The sequence below is a fragment of the Salvelinus fontinalis genome, chromosome 1 (genome assembly GCF_029448725.1).
Source record: "Salvelinus fontinalis isolate EN_2023a chromosome 1, ASM2944872v1, whole genome shotgun sequence".
NCBI lineage: Eukaryota > Metazoa > Chordata > Actinopteri > Salmoniformes > Salmonidae > Salvelinus > Salvelinus fontinalis.
In genome coordinates this window covers 97,964,519-97,986,292 of record NC_074665.1, presented here as the reverse complement: position 1 = coordinate 97,986,292, position 21,774 = coordinate 97,964,519, and the positions used below count along the sequence as shown (strand labels likewise).

The window sequence follows — 21,774 nt, the reverse complement described above, 5'->3', positions numbered from 1 at the left end:
CGAACTGAAAATAACACCTACTTACTTTTCATACAGCAGTACACCAGCGGGTTAGAACTGCTTCTCAAATGGCACCCTATTCCCTAATTAGTGCACTACTTTCGACCAGAGCCCAATGGCACCCTATTCCCTAATTAGTGCACTACTTTTGACTAGAGCCCAATGGCACCCTATTCCCTAATTAGTGCACTACTTTTGACCAGAGCCCAATGGCACCCTATTCCCTAATTAGTGCACTACTTTTGACCAGAGCCCTATGTGACCTGGTCAAAGGTAGTGCACTATATAGGGAGCTACGACCCACGTGTTCCCCCTCCACTACATTAGCATGGCAGAGATAGTCATCGTAGCACACTGAGCATAGTGAGCACAGCTACGTGAATTTCAACATGTCCCTGTTCAGAGAGAGAGACAGAGAGAAAAGGTGGAGGGGTGAAAAGAGTGAAAGGGAGGGAGAGAGAGAGGGGGAGAGAGAGTGAGAGAAGAGAGCGAGAGGAGAGAGAGAGGGAGGGGAGGGGAGAGGGAGGAGGGGGAGGAGAGGGGGAGAGAGTGAGGAGGGGGAGGAGAGGGGGGAGGGAGAGAGAGAGGGGGAGGGAGAGAGAGAGGGGGAGGGAGAGAGAGGGGGGAGAGATGGATGAGAAAGAGGGGAGGGGTGAGGGAGAGGACGGGGAGAGGGGGAGAGAGAGAGGGAGAGAGAGAGGGGGAGAAAGAGAGAGGGGGGGAGAGGGAGAGGAAGAGAGAGAGCGGGAGGGGAGAGAAAGGGGCCTACAACTTTATTTGTTGCTGTTCTAAAATCACTGTGTGCAGTGTGTTGCCTGCTCTGGATTTGTTCTACTTGGGCATTACTTTGCGGTGAGCTACATGTAGTAAAACCACAGAAGAAGTCGCTCATGTGTAGCTTCATTCTTTTTGTTGTGATGCCGACCATGGAGTGTGAATACTAACGCCTCGATCACACCTACAGTCCTTTGCGTTTTGGCACACCAGAAGTACATTCATTTCCAATGGAACGCTGTGTTCGCCCTGCAGCGTTGCATTGCAGAGGCAGTTGCAGTGCGTTCTGTGTGGTACATACAAAGGATGTATCTAACGTATGCATCAAACTGTGTGCGTCAAAACAGCTTGACAGAAACGGTAGCAGAAGGTGAATGTTGAACTTTTGTTGCCCACAAATCCAGATGACGCCCCCTACCCTTTTGCGCGAAAACACTGTCGGTGTGATCAAGGTGTATGTAAAATGTAGTTTGACGATAACCTGTGTGCATGCAGCATTAGCCTACCACATATGTCCCTATAACAAATTATTACATCAAGGTATTTTTACTAAAACTCCCTCCATCATTTTTGTTTACCTGCCTTATGAATTAAAACATTTTTTTATATATATTCCTAAAGGGGGTAAATAGGCCTAACAAAGGCAACGTCATACCTTATTTTTTAGGAGGAGTCTGGTTTCCAGCCGTCAATCATCAAAGCTGTGTCACCGGTGCGAGGAGGAAGGCTAAGGAACTCTCGATGACAGAATCTAAACTCTAAATTGGAATAAACCTCGTTTGTCCTCGAGGTGTTAGTGAACATTTCGCTTAAAAAGTGAAGTAATCAACGGCGGGCTTGTTGCCTATTAGTCATTGGACGATACGTTTACAGAAAGTTTGAACGCTACCTTTTACAGCACCGATGTCAGATGCGCCATCTCCATGCGCGAATGCAGTTTTCTGAAGGAGAGTTTTCGTTTTTTGGGGAGGCGACTTGGAGACAATTGACTTCATGATGAGAGAACGAACCTGGGTTTAGGATTCAAAGACAAGGTAGCTATGATTGTTTACGATTATTAATGGGATTTATCAGCCATATTGAGCGGTTACTAATCTAGTTTCTCCAATATCCAGTCTGAATATTTAGTTTTTGTCAAACGTATTTCTGATCGCTTGACGCACGTCTTTGCTCACTCCGTCCATTTCTCTTGGATTTTCGGAGTTCGCTTGTGCGTAGTGGTCGCAACACAAACATATGCTCTCTGTGGAAATCAGTCATATGGTCAAATATTTTCCTAAGTTAATACGCCGACGTCTCGTTGTCTTCATGGGCATATTGCAAGTTTTTATTTTACTAAGTACGATAAAGAGGAGGAGCATAATGAAACCCGTAGTGGGAATTCCTTCCCTACAATAAGTAGTCTATGCTTCTAAAATACTATCGAAACCGGCTGTAGAGTGAGTGGATTATCAACAGTCACTCAACAGATGGACAGTTCAGAGGGCAACGAGTAGGATACAGAACGCTCAGATAGAAAACCAACGGTCAGAACAGCTGAGAACCTGCTCTACACATAAACAACAGGAGAGACGAGACAGACAGCTCTATAGGCTACATTTCTATCGTCAGAATGTCGCATCCCACACAGAATAAGCAGTAGTAGTCTGGAGAGTTCAGTACCGTGAAATGATGTCGCTGTAGTAGACGGAGCGTCTCTGGTGCAGTGAGTACACAACTCTCAGATATTTTTGTTGTATAAACAGGCACAGTTGTATACATACCATCTCCTAAAATGTGCACCCCATTGCCACAGTTTAAGACCCAAATTGTCTGTTTTTCATGGGCTGTACAAATTTCAATGGGGGAATATCCCTTTTTGAGATAACATAGTTAAATAAACCCTGCTAGCATTGTCTTTTGGTGACATTTTTACCACCAAGGTCATTTTGTAACTTTTGAGTCAACCATTACAACTGGAAATGCCTGGCTGTTTGGGGGAGTGTCTTGCATAAGTATCCAGGTTGGAATAGACTTGGCACACATGTACCTAGTTCCAAACCCAGAGTGGAGATGTCCACTAGAGTGACTGTGCTGCGTGAAGGGAGCTGTGTATACTGGTAGAGAGAGACAAGTAGACAGATCCAGACAGAGAGTGACTGTGCTGCGTGAAGGGAGCTGTGTATACTGGTAGAGTGAGACAAGTAGAAGGATCCAGAGAGTGACTGTGCTGCGTGAAGGGAGCTGTGTATACTGGTAGAGTGAGACAAGTAGACAGATCCAGACAGAGAGTGACTGTGCTGCGTGAAGGGAGCTGTGTATACTGGTAGAGTGAGACAAGTAGAAGGATCCAGACAGAGAGTGACTGTGCTGCGTGAAGGGAGCTGTGTATACTGGTAGAGAGAGACAAGTAGAAGGATCCAGAGAGTGACTGTGCTGCGTGAAGGGAGCTGTGTATACTGGTAGAGAGAGACAAGTAGAAGGATCCAGACAGAGAGTGACTGTGCTGCGTGAAGGGAGCTGTGTATACTGGTAGAGTGAGACAAGTAGAAGGATCCAGAGAGTGACTGTGCTGCGTGAAGGGAGCTGTGTATACTGGTAGAGAGAGACAAGTAGAAGGATCCAGAGAGTGACTGTGCTGCGTGAAGGGAGCTGTGTATACTGGTAGAGAGAGACAAGTAGAAGGATCCAGACAGAGAGTGACTGTGCTGCGTGAAGGGAGCTGTGTATACTGGTAGAGAGAGACAAGTAGAAGGATCCAGACAGAGAGTGACTGTGCTGCGTGAAGGGAGCTGTGTATACTGGTAGAGAGAGACAAGTAGAAGGATCCAGAGAGTGACTGTGCTGCGTGAAGGGAGCTGTGTATACTGGTAGAGAGAGACAAGTAGAAGGATCCAGAGAGTGACTGTGCTGCTTGAAGGGAGCTGTGTATACTGGTAGAGTGAGACAAGTAGAAGGATCCAGACAGAGAGTGACTGATCTGATACAGAGGTAGAGGGAGGAGCCTGAAGCTAACACAGATACACTGTGAACCAGGGTTCCCAAACAAGGAGAACCTGGGAAGACCCAAATACGCTGATGGGGAAAGCCACGCCGGTGTTCCGCTAACAGCTTCCTCCACTGTCCCCCTTAGTGGGATCAAACCAGGAGTCCTCCACTGTCCCCCTTAGTGGGATCAAACCAGGAGTCCTCCACTGTCCCCCTTAGTGGGATCAAACCAGGAGTCCTCCACTGTCCCCCTTAGTGGGATCAAACCAGGAGTCCTCCACTGTCCCCCTTAGTGGGATCAAACCAGGAGTCCTCCACTGTCCCCCTTAGTGGGATCAAACCAGGAGTCCTCCACTGTCCCCCTTAGTGGGATCAAACCAGGAGTCCTCCACTGTCCCCCTTAGTGGGATCAAACCAGGAGTCCTCCACTGTCCCCCTTAGTGGGATCAAACCAGGAGTCCTCCACTGTCCCCCTTAGTGGGATCAAACCAGGAGTCCTCCACTGTCCCCCTTAGTGGGATCAAACCAGGAGTCCTCTGACTGCCCTCCTTCACAGCCTATCCAACCTGTTATGCTATAGAAAAGGACCCAATTTGCTAGTTCCGTTAGCAACATTTCAAGTCAGCTGTGAAGTGGTCTTGCAGCATGTTGTGATCTCTGTTACAAAGGCAGACCCAGCGATATGTAGCAGTGATGTACTAGTCTGGTGTGTTTAGGGCTGAGGAGACGCACCCTACCTGACGCAGTGTTTCATGTAAATGACCTGCTATTATTCATATTCAGTTCGTCCTTAGTTTGTTCAACTGGTGTTTCCAAGTCATTTGTCAGTGACGGGCTGACCGCAGCCGGGGACAGGTAGTTCCAACAGCCCTCGTGGCCTCAGGCAGCTGGAGTTGTGCCTTTTAGGGCGGGGCAGCTGGCTGCATTTCCATGATCAACTGACTCTCAAATTCAGGAATTTAACATGATGACGCAAAGGCAATTAACACCTGACAGAGAATATTGTCAGGGTTCACACACACACACACACACACACACACACACACACACACACACACACACACACACACACACACACACACACACACACACACACACACTCTCTCTCTCTCCTTTTACAGAGACGGCTGACCTAGTGTCTGCCAGGTTGTCTCGTAGAGGTTGCTCTATGCAGGTATCTGTGTAAAACACCACAGTAGAACTTTGGTCAGATGTTTTTAATCCAAACATACTTCAAATACACTAGTGAGTGTGTCCATTTTTATTATGTGTATGTGGTCACCTGAGGGAATTGAACCCTTGCCCTTTGGCTGCTAGCGCCACTCAGAACCACATGAGTACCACCAATAGGTACCACCATTGAACGGCATCCGGTTTGGAGCGAGCGGTCGCATTTGCATTCGCTCTGCAGGTAGTATAACTTTTCATTTCATTTTCATTACATTTCATTACATTTCATTATAGTACAACGGTTTAATTTGTCTAACCTTAGCAATTTCTTCTTAGCTAGCTACTTAGCCGTCTGTGTATAAAAGATAATTGCGTAATTATCGTATTCCGTCGTCTATCGTAGTCCACACTTATCTGCCCAGCAGCTAGCAAACGTCCACCGAATAGTAGTATAAACTTTTCATTACATTTCATTATAGTACAACGGTCTGATTTTCATTTTCACTACAGTACAACGGTTTGATTTGTTTGATCTTAGCTAGCTACATAGCCGTCTTTGCATCAAACATAATTGTGTAGTTATTGAGGTTCGCCAGCCAGCTATTTTCGCCCTAACGTAACGCAACGTAGCAAACACTGCTAGCTAGCCAGCTTGCCACCGAATAGCAGCATTGTAGAAACGAGTGCATTACAACGGAACGACTTGATCAGTGTAGTGTTGGCTGACTACACAGTTGTCTTTGCTATCTTTGATTTGTATTTGTTCGATCTTAGCTAGCTACTTAGCTGGCTCCATAGCCGTCTTTGTATCGGTGATACTTGTGTAGTTATCAAGGTTCGCTGAGGTTCGCTAGCCAGGTATTCTCGCCGTAACGTAACGTAGTCAACCCTGCTAACTAGCCAGCTAGCCACCGATTAGCAGCACGGTAGAAACGATTACATTACAACGGAACGACTTGACTTGTGTAGTGTTAGCTAGCTACATAGTTTTCTTTGCTATCTTTTTATCTAAGATAATTGTGTAGCTTTGAGTAATTATCGGTTAGCTAGCCAGCTATTTTTCGCCTGCCGCGCTGCCGTCCTCCTACCTAGCCAACACTGCTAGCTAGCCAACTTCTACCGAATAGCAGCACTGTAGAAACTTACACTACAACGGGACGACTTGATTAGCGTAGTGTTAGCTAGTTGTCCTTGCTGTCCTTGTATCCATGATAATTGTGTAGTTTAGAGAAATTTAGTGAAATTGTCGAGGTTACCTAGCCAGCTTCACTTTCAACAACGTAGCCACTGCTAGCCAGGCTACTTCACCAGCCAGCAGTACTATATCATTTTAGTCAATAAGATCTTGTATTTTATTTTTATCTTTTTGCAACGTAAGCTTAACTTTCTGAACATTCGAGACGTGTAGCCCACTTGTCATTCTAATCTCCATTGCATTAGCGTAGCCTCTTCTGTAGCCTGTCAACCATGTGTCTGTCTATCCCTGTTCTCTCCTCTCTGCACAGACCATACAAACGCTTCACACCGCGTGGCCGCGCCCACCCTAACCTGGTGGTCCCAGCCCGCACGACCCACGTGGAGTTCCAGGTCTCCGGTGGCCTCTGGAACTGCCGATCTGCGGCCAACAAGGCAGAGCTCATCTCAGCCTATGCGTCCCTCCAGTCCCTCGACTTCCTGGCACTGACGGAAACATGGCTCACCACAGATAACACTGCTACTCCTACTGCTCTCTCTTCGTCTGCCCATGTGTTCTCGCACACCCCGAGACCTTCTGGTCAGCGGGGTGGTGGCACCGGGATCCTCATCTCTCCCAAGTGGTCATTCTCTCTTTCTCCCCTTACCCATCTGTCTATCGCCTCCTTTGAATTCCATGCTGTCACAGTTACCAGCCCTTTCAAGCTTAACATCCTTATCATTTATCGCCCTCCAGGTTCCCTTGGAGAGTTCATCAATGAGCTTGATGCCTTGATAAGCTCCTTTCCTGAGGACGGCTCACCTCTCACAGTTCTGGGTGACTTTAACCTCCCCATGTCTACCTTTGACTCATTCCTCTCTGCCTCCTTCTTCCCACTCCTCTCCTCTTTTGACCTCACCCTCTCACCTTCCCCCCCTACTCACAAGGCTGGCAATACGCTTGACCTCATCTTTACTAGATGCTGTTCTTCCACTAACCTCATTGCAACTCCCCTCCAAGTCTCCGACCACTACCTTGTATCCTTTTCCCTCTCGCTCTCATCCAACACTTCCCACACTGCCCCTACTCGGATGGTATCGCGCCGTCCCAACCTCCGCTCTCTCTCCCCCGCTACTCTCTCCTCTTCCATCCTATCATCTCTTCCCTCTGCCCAAACCTTCTCCAACCTATCTCCTGATTCTGCCTCCTCAACCCTCCTCTCCTCCCTTTCTGCATCCTTTGACTCTCTATGTCCCCTATCCTCCAGGCCGGCTCGGTCCTCCCCTCCCGCTCCGTGGCTCGACGACTCATTGCGAGCTCACAGAACAGGGCTCCGGGCAGCCGAGCGGAAATGGAGGAAAACTCGCCTCCCTGCGGACCTGGCATCCTTTCACTCCCTCCTCTCTACATTTTCCTCTTCTGTCTCTGCTGCTAAAGCCACTTTCTACCACTCTAAATTCCAAGCATCTGCCTCTAACCCTAGGAAGCTCTTTGCCACCTTCTCCTCCCTCCTGAATCCTCCTCCCCCTCCCCCCCCCTCCTCCCTCTCTGCAGACGACTTCGTCAACCATTTTGAAAAGAAGGTCGACGACATCCGATCCTCGTTTGCTAAGTCAAACGACACCGCTGGTTCTGCTCACACTGCCCAACCCTGTGCTTTGACCTCTTTCTCCCCTCTCTCTCCAGATGAAATCTCGCGTCTTGTGACGGCCGGCCGCCCAACAACCTGCCCGCTTGACCCTATCCCCTCCTCTCTCCTCCAGACCATTTCCGGAGACCTTCTACCTTACCTCACCTCGCTCATCAACTCATCCTTGACCGCTGGCTACGTCCCTTCCGTCTTCAAGAGAGCGAGAGTTGCACCCCTTCTGAAAAAACCTACACTCGATCCCTCCGATGTCAACAACTACAGACCAGTATCCCTTCTTTCTTTTCTCTCCAAAACTCTTGAACGTGCCGTCCTTGGCCAGCTCTCCTGCTATCTCTCTCAGAATGACCTTCTTGATCCAAATCAGTCAGGTTTCAAGACTAGTCACTCAACTGAGACTGCTCTTCTCTGTATCACGGAGGCGCTCCGCACTGCTAAAGCTAACTCTCTCTCCTCTGCTCTCATCCTTCTAGACCTATCGGCTGCCTTCGATACTGTGAACCATCAGATCCTCCTCTCCACCCTCTCCGAGTTGGGCATCTCCGGCGCGGCCCACGCTTGGATTGCGTCCTACCTGACAGGTCGCTCCTACCAGGTGGCGTGGCGAGAATCTGTCTCCTCACCACGCGCTCTCACCACTGGTGTCCCCCAGGGCTCTGTTCTAGGCCCTCTCCTATTCTCGCTATACACCAAGTCACTTGGCTCTGTCATAACCTCACATGGTCTCTCCTATCATTGCTATGCAGACGACACACAATTAATCTTCTCCTTTCCCCCTTCTGATGACCAGGTGGCGAATCGCATCTCTGCATGTCTGGCAGACATATCAGTGTGGATGACGGATCACCACCTCAAGCTGAACCTCGGCAAGACGGAGCTGCTCTTCCTCCCGGGGAAGGACTGTCCGTTCCATGATCTCGCCATCACGGTTGACAACTCCATTGTGTCCTCCTCCCAGAGCGCTAAGAACCTTGGCGTGATCCTGGACAACACCCTGTCGTTCTCCACCAACATCAAGGCGGTGGCCCGTTCCTGTAGGTTCATGCTCTACAACATCCGCAGAGTACGACCCTGCCTCACACAGGAAGCGGCGCAGGTCCTAATCCAGGCACTTGTCATCTCCCGTCTGGATTACTGCAACTCGCTGTTGGCTGGGCTCCCTGCCTGTGCCATTAAACCCCTACAACTCATCCAGAACGCCGCAGCCCGGCTGGTGTTCAACCTTCCCAAGTTCTCTCACGTCACCCCGCTCCTCCGCTCTCTCCACTGGCTTCCAGTTGAAGCTCGCATCCGCTACAAGACCATGGTGCTTGCCTACGGAGCTGTGAGGGGAACGGCACCTCAGTACCTTCAGGCTCTGATCAGGCCCTACACCCAAACAAGGGCACTGCGTTCATCCACCTCTGGCCTGCTCGCCTCCCTACCACTGAGGAAGTACAGTTCCCGCTCAGCCCAGTCAAAACTGTTCGCTGCTCTGGCACCCCAATGGTGGAACAAACTCCCTCACGACGCCAGGACAGCGGAGTCAATCACCACCTTCCGGAGACACCTGAAACCCCACCTCTTCAAGGAATACCTAGGATAAAGCAATCCTTCTGCCCCCCCCCCCCCCCCCCCCCCCCCCCCTTAAAAGATCTAGATGCACTATTGTAAAGTGGCTGTTCCACTGGATGTCATAAGGTGAATGCACCAATTTGTAAGTCGCTCTGGATAAGAGCGTCTGCTAAATGACTTAAATGTTAAATGTAAATAGGGCTGGGCGATATGGCCCATATATCATATTTCTATATTTGTCTTTATTTTGATTGTATGGCGGTATGTTACTCTGTTCTATGTTTCTGAATTAGTTTTATGACTAGTGCATGGACCCTAGACCGGCAACAAATGAATTATAAGTGCTTTTAAATGGTCTTTCTCCATGCTGATGGGTTTTCCACTCAGCCAAGCTAGGACAGAACTGACAACTAAGTAGTCCAATTTAGTTAAACTTTTCAGTTATTTAACACTGTATAAAAAGGTATTTTTGTTCTAGAGGGTATTGTACCAGTCTGTAGATCCATACCTGTATACTGGGATTCATGATATATGGTCCTCCTTGTATGTGGCTTCATTCATGTGTAATGAATCCTCCTGTTATTATTTTGGAAGGACTCGGGCGGAAAGCATTTCTCAGTGATGTCTACACCCTTTAGATTCACCACGTGACAAATACAAGTTTTATTACATTTTATTATATCGCCAAGATCTAACCACCAGTATGTGCTGTGTGCTCCTGACTGCCATCCATACAAGGCTTTGGCTACACTGCACTAGATTGAGAGGGATGCTAACTGCATCAAACTGGATTTCTGCATCAGACAGAGTATCCTAATGAAGACCTTTTGAGGAACATAGTGTGACCTGTTTTAGTTACATTATATCAGACAGGGAAGTGTTAAAACGCCTGGTCAATATCCTTAGCCTCATGTCGTTCCTCTTTTATACACACACAGGAAGCAGGAACAGTTAGAACAGGATGTTTGGTGGCCGTTCTACTAGAGCCAACCATCCTTAGTGTTCTTAGAGAGGACTTCTATGAGCTGTCTGGTCTAGAGCCAACCATCCTTAGTGTTCTTAGAGAGGACTTCTATGAGCTGTCTGGTCTAGAGCCAACCATCCTTAGTGTTCTTAGAGATGACTTCTATGAGCTGTCTGGTCTAGAGCCAACCATCCTTAGTGTTCTTAGAGAGGACTTCTATGAGCTGTCTGGTCTAGAGCCAACCATCCTTAGTGTTCTTAGAGATGACTTCTATGAGCTGTCTGGTCTAGAGCCAACCATCCTTAGTGTTCTTAGAGAGGACTTCTATGAGCTGTCTGGTCTAGAGCCAACCATCCTTAGTGTTCTTAGAGATGACTTCTATGAGCTGTCTGGTCTAGAGCCAACCATCCTTAGCTCATAGAAGTCCTCTCTAAGAACACTAAGGATGGTTGGCTCTAGACCAGACAGCTCATAGAAGTCCTCTCTAAGAACACTGTCTGGTCTAGAGCCAACCATCCTTAGTGTTCTTAGAGAGGACTTCTATGAGCTGTCTGGTCTAGAGTCAACCATCCTTAGTGTTCTTAGAGATGACTTCTATGAGCTGTCTCGTCTAGAGCCAACCATCCTTAGTGTTCTTAGAGAGGACTTCTATGAGCTGTCTGGTCTAGAGTCAACCATCCTTAGTGTTCTTAGAGAGGACTTCTATGAGCTGTCTCGTCTAGAGCCAACCATCCTTAGTGTTCTTAGAGAGGACTTCTATGAGCTGTCTCGTCTAGAGCCAACCATCCTTAGTGTTCTTAGAGAGGACTTCTATGAGCTGTCTCGTCTAGAGCCAACCATCCTTAGTGTTCTTAGAGAGGACTTCTATGAGCTGTCTCGTCTAGAGCCAACCATCCTTAGTGTTCTTAGAGAGGACTTCTATGAGCTGTCTGGTCTAGAGCCAACCATCCTTAGTGTTCTTAGAGATGACTTCTATGAGCTGTCTGGTCTAGAGCCAACCATCCTTAGTGTTCTTAGAGAGGACTTCTATGAGCTGTCTGGTCTAGAGCCAACCATCCTTAGTGTTCTTAGAGAGGACTTCTATGAGCTGTCTCGTCTAGAGTCATGAAACACCTGTGAGGAGAGAGATGATGGTAGGAAATCCTGCTTCCGTGTGTTCTGGTAGAGAGGGTGTGGGAGAGTAACCACTAACATGTCTTGTAAATGTTCATTTGAAAGGTGATTGTTGCACTAGTCCCACCACCTTCTACTAACAGGTTTTATCCAGTGGCTGTTCAGTGTCTTGTTTGACCGGCCTTCCACTCGCTCTGACTACTTTTGGGGCTGGGGTGAGGCAGCAGGATATTGGGCTTTGGGGAGGGAGTGTGTTTTGGGAAAACACAAAACACATGAGTAAAAGTGCAGTCCACACACCGTTTAAAAATGCCCAGACATGCTGCACAGAAGTTGCACAAACCGTGGCACAAACACTTGGCAGATCAGGCCACACATACTTTTGGAGCGGAGACAGTGTCAGCTATATCTGAAGTGTGATGGATGTATTGTGTGTATCCCAGGCTTCGTCCCAACTGGCATCTGTTTCCCTAAATAGTGCACTACTTTTGACTAGGGCTCTAGGGCCCAGTTCCCTAGAACACGTGCACTGAGTGTACAACACTTTAACGCCTTCCTAATATAGAGTTTTTTGGGGTTTCCTGCTCGGGTTTCCTGCTCTGGTTTCTTGCTCAGGAAACTTCAGCCTTATGTCATTTTATATTGTATTCTACGTCTTTACTAACATAAGTTATGAGCCCATGTAATTGTTTTATTTATTAAGAATTATATATATTTTAAAAATATGTTTTACTTTAACCAACAATGCAGTTAAGAAAGCTGTGTTAAGGGCTTGTAAGTATGCATTTCACTGTAAGGTCTACACCTGTTGTATACGGCAGATGTGACAAATTACGATTTGATTTAAGTATTTAGCGTTAAATCATTTCTGGGATATCACCTGATCTCTTTCCCAGAGCTGTTGGGCAGAATCCCAGAGGTTTTCTAGCACATTCCAGGAGTGTCTGACTGCTTGTTGTGGTCTGTGTTTCTAGGAATACCATTGGGCCATGTCCGTACAGTATTATGGCTTTGTGTGTGTTACTCTTTGTACATTTTTTAAAAAGACAAACCTTTTATTTTGTAATGGATAAAATACCATCAAATTATTGTCCATATTAATCGTAACTGTTCAGGTGTAATGTTAAAAAAAAAAAAAAAACATTTTCCAAGACCATGAACATTTTTAGCATAACGAGTTCTCATTACTGTAACATGTTCATAACCTGGATTTAATTTTTTCATTATTTATGTTATAAACTATTATTCATATAAAGAAAGATTTGTCCTGTGAATGAACTCATCCGGAATGACTGACCTTCATGTCTTAAAGTAATGGACTGTCGTTTCTCTTTTCTAATTTGAGCTGTTCTTGACATAATATGGACGTAGCCCTATTTGGTAAAAGACTATCCTCTGAATAACACCCCTAACCATCACAACACAACTGATTGGCTCAAACGCATTAAGAAGGAATTCAATTCACAAATTGACTTTTAACAAAGCACACCTGTCAATGGAAATGCATTCCAGGTGACTACCTCATGAACCTGGTTGAGAGAATGCCAAGGGTGTGTGAGTGTGCAAAGGGTGGCTACTTTTTGAAGAATCTCAAATATAAAATATATTTTGATTTGTTTAACACCTTTTTGGTTATAGCTTTGATGTACTATACTATTTTACACTGTAGAAAATAGTACAAAATTAAGAAAAACCCAGGAATGAGTAGGTGTCCAAACGTTTGACTGGTACTGTAAATATTTTTACGTTCCATGTCGGAATTATCCCAAAGGGTTAAATGTATTTTCTAGCTCAGTAAAGTTACTTTAAAATGATTTTATCCTGAAATGCCATTATCATGGATATTTACTTGGTTTTGTGCTGTAGATGCAACACAGCTGGAGACAGTGACCAGGTAAACAACACCTAAGCATGGATCTCTGTAAACCAATATGTCCTTTGTGTGACCCAAACAGTGAGAGGTGCTGACTAACAGTCTACTGTAGGCTATTAAAATAGACCCTAACAGAGTCTACTGTAGGCTATTAATACAGACCCCAATAGTCTACTGTATGCTATTAAAATAGACCCCAATAGAGTCTACTGTATGCTATTAAAATAGACCCCAATAGAGTCTACTGTAGGCTATTAAAATAGACCCCAATAGAGTCTACTGTAGGCTATTAAAATAGACCCTAACAGAGTCTACTGTAGGCTATTAATACAGACCCCAATAGTCTACTGTATGCTATTAAAATAGACCCCAATAGAGTCTACTGTATGCTATTAAAATAGACCCCAATAGAGTCTACTGTAGGCTATTAAAATAGACCCCAATAGAGTCTACTGTAGGCTATTAAAATAGACCCCAATAGAGTCTACTGTAGGCTATTAAAATAGACCCCAACAGAGTCTACTGTAGGCTATTAAAATAGACCCCAACAGAGTCTACTGTAGGCTATTAAAATAGACCCCAACAGAGTCTACTGTAGGCTATTAAAATAGACCCCAACAGAGTCTACTGTAGGCTATTAAAATAGACCCCAACAGAGTCTACTGTAGGCTATTAAAACAGACCCCAACAGAGTCTACTGTAGGCTATTAAAACAGACCCCAACAGAGTCTACTGTAGGCTATTAAAATAGACCCCAACAGAGTCTACTGTAGGCTATTAAAATAGACCCCAACACAGTCTACTGTAGGCTATTAAAACAGACCCCAACAGAGTCTACTGTAGGCTATTAAAATAGACCCCAACACAGTCTACTGTATGGAAGGACCCCAACAGAGTCTACTGTATAAGCTGCCAGTGATTTGTGGGTAAATCACCAATGTCTCAGCATCCTCTTGTATGCATCTGTGAATGTCGGTGTCCCCGTTAACACGTTTATATCAACGTTTTGTCAGATGTTTTCCCACCTCAACAGTAGTGTTTATTTAAACTTTAACTAGGCAAGTCAGTTAAGAACAAATACTTATTGACAATGACGGCTTATTAAAAGGCAAAAGGCCTGCTAAACATATAGGACAAAATACGCATCACGACGAGACAACATGAAGAGAAACACACGACGACACAGCACCATGGCAGCAACACATGACGACACAGCACCATGGCGGCAACACACGACGACACAGCACCATGGCGGCAACACATGACGACACAGCACCATGGCGGCAACACATGACGACACAGCACCATGGCGGCAACACATGACGACACAGCACCATGGCGGCAACACATGACGACACAGCACCATGGCGGCAACACATGACGACACAGCACCATGGCGGCAACACATGACGACACAGCACCATGGCGGCAACACATGACGACACAGCACCATGGCGGCAACACATGACGACACAGCACCATGGCGGCAACACATGACGACACAGCACCATGGCGGCAACACATGACGACACAGCACCATGGCGGCAACACATGACGACACAGCACCATGGCGGCAACACATGACGACACAGCACCATGGCGGCAACACATGACGACACAGCACCATGGCGGCAACACATGACGACACAGCACCATGGCGGCAACACATGACGACACAGCACCATGGCGGCAACACATGACGACACAGCACCATGGCGGCAACACATGACGACACAGCACCATGGCGGCAACACATGACGACACAGCACCATGGCGGCAACACATGACGACACAGCACCATGGCGGCAACACATGACGACACAGCACCATGGCGGCAACACATGACGACACAGCACCATGGCGGCAACACATGACGACACAGCACCATGGCGGCAACACATGACGACACAGCACCATGGCGGCAACACATGACGACACAGCACCATGGCGGCAACACATGACGACACAGCACCATGGCGGCAACACATGACGACACAGCACCATGGCGGCAACACATGACGACACAGCACCATGGCGGCAACACATGACGACACAGCACCATGGCGGCAACACATGACGACACAGCACCATGGCGGCAACACATGACGACACAGCACCATGGCGGCAACACATGACGACACAGCACCATGGCGGCAACACATGACGACACAGCACCATGGCGGCAACACATGACGACACAGCACCATGGCGGCAACACATGACGACACAGCACCATGGCGGCAACACATGACGACACAGCACCATGGCGGCAACACATGACGACACAGCACCATGGCGGCAACACATGACGACACAGCACCATGGCGGCAACACATGACGACACAGCACCATGGCGGCAACACATGACGACACAGCACCATGGCGGCAACACATGACGACACAGCACCATGGCGGCAACACATGACGACACAGCACCATGGCGGCAACACATGACGACACAAGCATGGCGGCAACACATGACGACACAAGCATGGCGGCAACACATGACGACACAAGCATGGCGGCAGCAACACAACATGGTAGCAGCACAAAACAGGGTACAAACATTATTGGGCCCAGACAACGGCAAGAAGGTAAAGACAATACATCACGCAAAGCAGCCACAACTGTCAGTCAGTGTCCATGATTGAGTCTTTAGTGTCATGTCAAGATGAGTCCACTTCGCAGGTCAACAATTACAACATTGTGCTATATGACTTAACACCCAATGAGGGATAAGATGAGCGCCACAAATCAGGAAATGACTTGGTGCTTATCTTTTCTAATCATTTAGGATTGTTGACATACAGCTGGATCGACAGAATAGATGGTCTAGGATGAGGACATTTGTTGACAGACCACTTTCAAGTTCTGAAAACATAAAACGCTTGATTTAAGTGTATGTATTTATTTTTTAATAGCCTCTAAATCAGGGAGGTCAACTTTTATAGGCCCACGGATCAATTTCCAGAAACGGGGCCCCCGACCTTTTGGAACGCAGTTAAAATAGTAGACTAGACCAAGTGCCATTTTGAAATGTGTTTGTCCATCAGCAGTCACTCAGTTAGTCATGTCAGCTGACACGTTTCTCCTGTTGATTTGTAAGTTAGTCTCGTAGTGCTGAGTGATTAACCAACCTCTCTTTTTTGGAGGGGAGGGGTTATTAAACAACTCATTGACAGACATCGGTTCAGTTTCTTGAATTCCATTTAGTTTTGTGTGTGAGCCCAGCGCTAGATTTCATTCACCAGAGAAATCAAGTCGAGAAGGATGTGGGACGCTGGGCTGAAGGGAGTAGTTTTCATTAAGCAAATATTCACCCAGTTCAGTGTAGAAACTTTCATTCATTACAATGACCATAATCCATTGCGGCAGTTTTTCCCAGCTCAGGGACGAAGAGGCGACCCGAGAAGTTTCACTTTCGCCAAAATCTGGCCTAAATAAACCCAATGCGTTTCTATAGGCTTCTATTGAACATAAAGTTGTCGCCTTCCTGCCTTTGGGACAACGACTCCCATTGAGGGCAGAGACATGAGCATCTCCTCATGGTATACACTTCTCTGGATGGATAGGCCTACACTTTATTTATGCCTGCTACGTTAGGTTATTTACACACAGACTTCGAGAGAGGAATGAACACAACGACGAGAGAGGGACTGAGATGACCGTTTTTGAAAGTATACCTCATCTACTTTGAAGAACTAGTGAAAGGATTTTGTCAGGATTATTTCATATACATTTTACTATTTCATAGTAATTTCCTATTTTTCTATTTGGACCTGACAGACAATGGAATATTTTCAATATTTTGGCAATTAAATGTTCACTAATTTTGGCTTTGGAATTTCCATTAAAAAGCTAAAATCATTAACGTCATTTTCATAATACATTTATGGGGAAAAAATAACTTCCAGGATACGTCCACCATATTGCTTAGACCGTCACATGATTTCCAATAAGTCCAGTCACATGATTAACTTCCAGGATACGTCCACCATATTGCTTAGACCGTCACATGATTTCCAATAAGTCCAGATAGAGAAGAGATGAAGCCACTTTAGACTGAAGCACAATGGGAGCATCTCAATTGCATACTCCTCACGTCCTCTCGTACTCTCCCTCCTCGCTTCCTTCTCAAAACCCATTGGAGGAGAAGGTCAGAGGGGAGAGACATCTGGCTTTCTCATCCAATGGGTTTTTGAGGAGGAGAGAGGACGCGAGGAGTTTCTAATTGAGATTCTCCCATTGTCTGGCTGGACAGCTCTCCTAACAAGCTTCATTCAGCATGACATCATTCTGCTTAGACTCCACTTGCATTGCACACTATGAAAAATGATATTTTGCATTTCAAACTACTCCATTTTATTTGTATTCATCAGCCAACAGTCAGAGCAGTATTATGGTCAGAGGTAATGAGGGTGTGTGTTTGAGTTAGACTTCCTTCCTGCTGTTATCTCGTATAATTGTTTAATGAGGTCTTTGGCTGCGACCTCTAGTCTTCAGAGACTGATTTAGGACTTATTCAAATTGAAGAGATTTCTAGCAGAGGCACCGTGATGAGATTCAAATGTACATAATATTAACATCAAACTTTTCAATTTACATTAGCAACGGACTGTCCTGTGCCTGCCGAGAGAGTTTGGGTGCTTGGCAACGGACGTTCTTGCTCTGTAGTTTTAAAATGTACTGTAAATATCCCAGTAACGTAGGCAACTGAGAGTGTGTCTGACTCACTGCCATCAGTCTGACAGTGTGTGAATAGTGTGGTCCACTCTACACATTTTTGGTGTGCTGACACAAACCTAGACCTCGGCCTACGTCTCTCTATCACCCTTCGTCATTTGTGGTTACACGTATAGTAGGGATACACATGTAGGGTTACACATATATACATGTATAGTAGGGTTTAGGCCTGGGCGGTATAACGGGCTATTTGGAAATGGCCAAAGGGATGATTTTTACAATACCGTCAACAATGTTAAGTATTTATTTTAAAGTTTTATAACATTTTTATAAATGTGAATGCTTTTTAAGTAAATACCTGAAGTCAGCTTGTGAAATACGTTAGGAGATAAAGAAGATTGTGTCCTTCATTTCACCGATCACAATGTTTCATTATGAAGCATAGCGCTAGTCCCCCGTCACTTGGTGTTTGTTTACAAGCACACAATGAGAGACCGGAGCCTTGTGAGTCAGGTGATGTAGTTACATGACGCAATTCACAACTAAATGTTTGCCAGCTAGGTAACTTAGTTGATAACTGTCTAAAATGTGCTAAATACTCTGCAGTTGTGCAGTTTGGATTGCTAAGTGGTTAGCTTCTTCCAAAATCAAGTTTCGCTTGGTAACAGCAGATAATTCCCTCCTGGATCAAGATCCTTCCTGTCTATTTGTTTTGTGTGTGTGCAGCAATCTGTGAGGTAGCATTTTTGAGATCCTTGTATAACTTTGAGCTGGGATGTCTGTTCTGCTAATCAATGCACTCTTTAGCATTTAGTTAGCATTCTCTATGGGATTTTACATGTACTTGTTAGCATTGCTAACCTTTGGATTACAGTAGCACCCCCTAGTGTTCAGTGCCGGTATTCCCGGATATCCCATTATGGCACAAGGTTGGTATGACAGTCTGGATACCTCCCAAGCCTAGTAGGAATTAACATGGGTAACCAGGATCCCGGGACGGTCCTGGGATCACTTTTCACATGTCCCACAGTGTGTTGAGTGGCTGCCTGCTTTTTCTTGTTGCTGACCCCTCTTGTTTGCTCAGAAAGCCAATAAGTTAATGATTATCACAGTTCTCTGTACCCTGCTGTAGAGCATGAGACCAGGACCATCATGCAACAGCATGTCTAGGTGGCACTGAAATGAGAGAGTCCACAGAATGTCTGATTGATTGTAAATAACAGAAGCCCTCAGCAGTGGTAGAATGAAAGAAATGACACAACAAATCCACAAGGCAAGAATTTAGACTCGTCTTGAGGCCTTGGGTGGGAATAATATTTGCCTCTCTCGTTCTCTGTGTGTTTGAGAACAGCTTAGTTCTGAACACAGTGTCTCATACTGTTCTTGGTCATCTCTATCGTGAGGTGTTGACACAGTTGGTCTTTCTTGCCTACAGGTTAGTGCCAGACCCCTCCCCCCTCTTTGTACCATTGGCTGCTGTTGCCCAGGGGGTGGGACTCAGTATGGGTTAAGAGCTGTGAGGACAGTGAAGCCTGAAACACACTCCACCCGCCGCACAGGTAAAACCAACTCCCGTTACACACACACACACACACACACACACTCCACCCACACACACACACACACTCCACCCACCGCACAGGTAAAACCAACTGTTATGCTCACTCACACACTGCCTGAAACACACTCCACCTACACAGGTAAAAGAACAGTAGGTAGTCAATGCAATAAAGATTGCTTGTGTACTATAGATGTGAGGGGAGGTATGCTGAGGGAGAGAGAATGAAGAAGAGGGAGGATGAGAGGACACAGGGGGCCTGAAAGCACTGGGGCAGAGTTGTTGCTAGGAGGCAGCGGAACTGAAACACAAGACAGCGAAAGGGTAGAATGAGGGAGAGATGAGGAAGCAAGATAAAGGACACCTGGAAGTAGTGAGAGGAAGAAATCAGACATAGAGGGGGGAGGATTATGGTGGGTAAGAGGAGGGCATTGTGTTTCAATGAGAGAAGTACTCTGAGAAGGGTTAGTGGGGGAGGGAGAGAGCCTGCTTTCAGCCTTGCTCAGGTGGGTTGTTCTGCTCATTCCAACTCGAATAGCAAGAGAAGAATGTAAATATTTGATTTTGTCAGAACAGGAATCCTGTCTTTTTTGTGTGATGCCGACCAGGTGGTGACCAGGTCTTAGCAGCAGTTCAATACAACACAATATGTTCTTGTCAACAAAATCAAAGCAAACGTTTAGCCTCAGTTTAAATGCAAATGATTTGCCAATTTTTGCATTTCACCCGGTGTCAGTGCAGACAATAACTAGTAAATGAAGTAACCCAGTGATGGTGTCAGTAGAGATAATAACTAGTAAATGAAGTCACCCAGTGATGGTGTCAGTAGAGACAATAACTAGTAAATGAAGTAACCCAGTGATGGTGTCAGAGATAATAACTAGTAAATGAAGTAACCCAGTGATGGTGTCAGATAATAACTAGTAAATGAAGTCACCCAGTGATGGTGTCAGATAATAACTAGTAAATGAAGTCACCCAGTGATGGTATCAGATAATAACTAGTAAATGAAGTCACCCAGTGATGGTATCAGATAATAACTAGTAAATGAAGTCACCCAGTGATGGTATCAGATAATAACTAGTAAATGAAGTAACCCAGTGATGGTGTCAGTAGAGATAATAACTAGTAAATGAAGTAACCCAGTGATGGTGTCAGATAATAACTAGTAAATGAAGTAACCCAGTGATGGTGTCAGATAATAACTAGTAAATGAAGTCACCCAGTGATGGTGTCAGATAATAACTAGTAAATGAAGTAACCCAGTGATGGTGTCAGATAATAACTAGTAAATGAAGTAACCCAGTGATGGTGTCAGATAATAACTAGTAAATGAAGTAACCCAGTGATGGTGTCAGATAATAACTAGTAAATGAAGTCACCCAGTGATGGTGTCAGATAATAACTAGTAAATGAAGTAACCCAGTGATGGTGTCAGATAATCACTAGTAAATGAAGTCACCCAGTGATGGTGTCAGTAGAGATAATCACTAGTAAATGAAGTCACCCAGTGATGGTGTCAGTAGAGATAATCACTAGTAAATGAAGTCACCCAGTGATGGTGTCAGTAGAGATAATCACTAGTAAATGAAGTCACCCAGTGATGGTGTCAGTAGAGATAATCACTAGTAAATGAAGTCACCCAGTGATGGTGTCAGTAGAGATAATCACTAGTAAATGAAGTCACCCAGTGATGGTGTCAGTAGAGATAATCACTAGTAAATTTAGTCACCCAGTGATGGTGTCAGTAGAGATAATAACTAGTAAATTTAGTCACCCAGTGATGGTGTCAGTAGAGATAATAACTAGTAAATGAAGTCACCCAGTGATGGTGTCAGTAGAGATAATAACTAGTAAATGAAGTCACCCAGTGATGGTGTCAGTAGAGATAATAACTAGTAAATGAAGTCACCCAGTGATGGTGTCAGTAGAGATAATAACTAGTAAATGAAGTCACCCAGTGATGGTGTCAGTAGAGACAATAACTAGTAAATGAAGTAACCCAGTGATGGTGTCAGTAGAGACAATAACTAGTAAATGAAGTAACCCAGTGATGGTGTCAGTAGAGATAATAACTAGTAAATGAAGTAACCCAGTGATGGTGTCAGTAGAGACAATAACTAGTAAATGAAGTAACCCAGTGATGGTGTCAGTAGAGATAATAACTAGTAAATGAAGTCACCCAGTGATGGTATCAGATAATAACTAGTAAATGAAGTCACCCAGTGATGGTATCAGATAATAACTAGTAAATGAAGTCACCCAGTGATGGTATCAGATAATAACTAGTAAATGA

The 21,774-nt window shown here is 45.6% G+C and overlaps 1 protein-coding gene across 2 annotated transcripts in view; it reads left to right on the top strand.

Moving 5' to 3' along the window:
* The first annotated feature begins 1,466 nt into the window (after positions 1-1,466).
* LOC129864952 (N-acetyllactosaminide beta-1,3-N-acetylglucosaminyltransferase 2-like) overlaps positions 1,467-21,774 on the top strand; it is a 35,967-nt gene continuing 15,659 nt past the window's right edge. Inside the window, exons 1-2 of one of the 2 annotated variants that reach the window (XM_055937294.1) lie at positions 1,467-1,808; positions 19,356-19,479. The gene's annotated coding sequence lies outside the window, so the exon portion shown is untranslated. The remainder of the gene's footprint in view (positions 1,809-19,355; positions 19,480-21,774) is intronic. The other variant, XM_055937303.1, reaches the window with a different exon arrangement.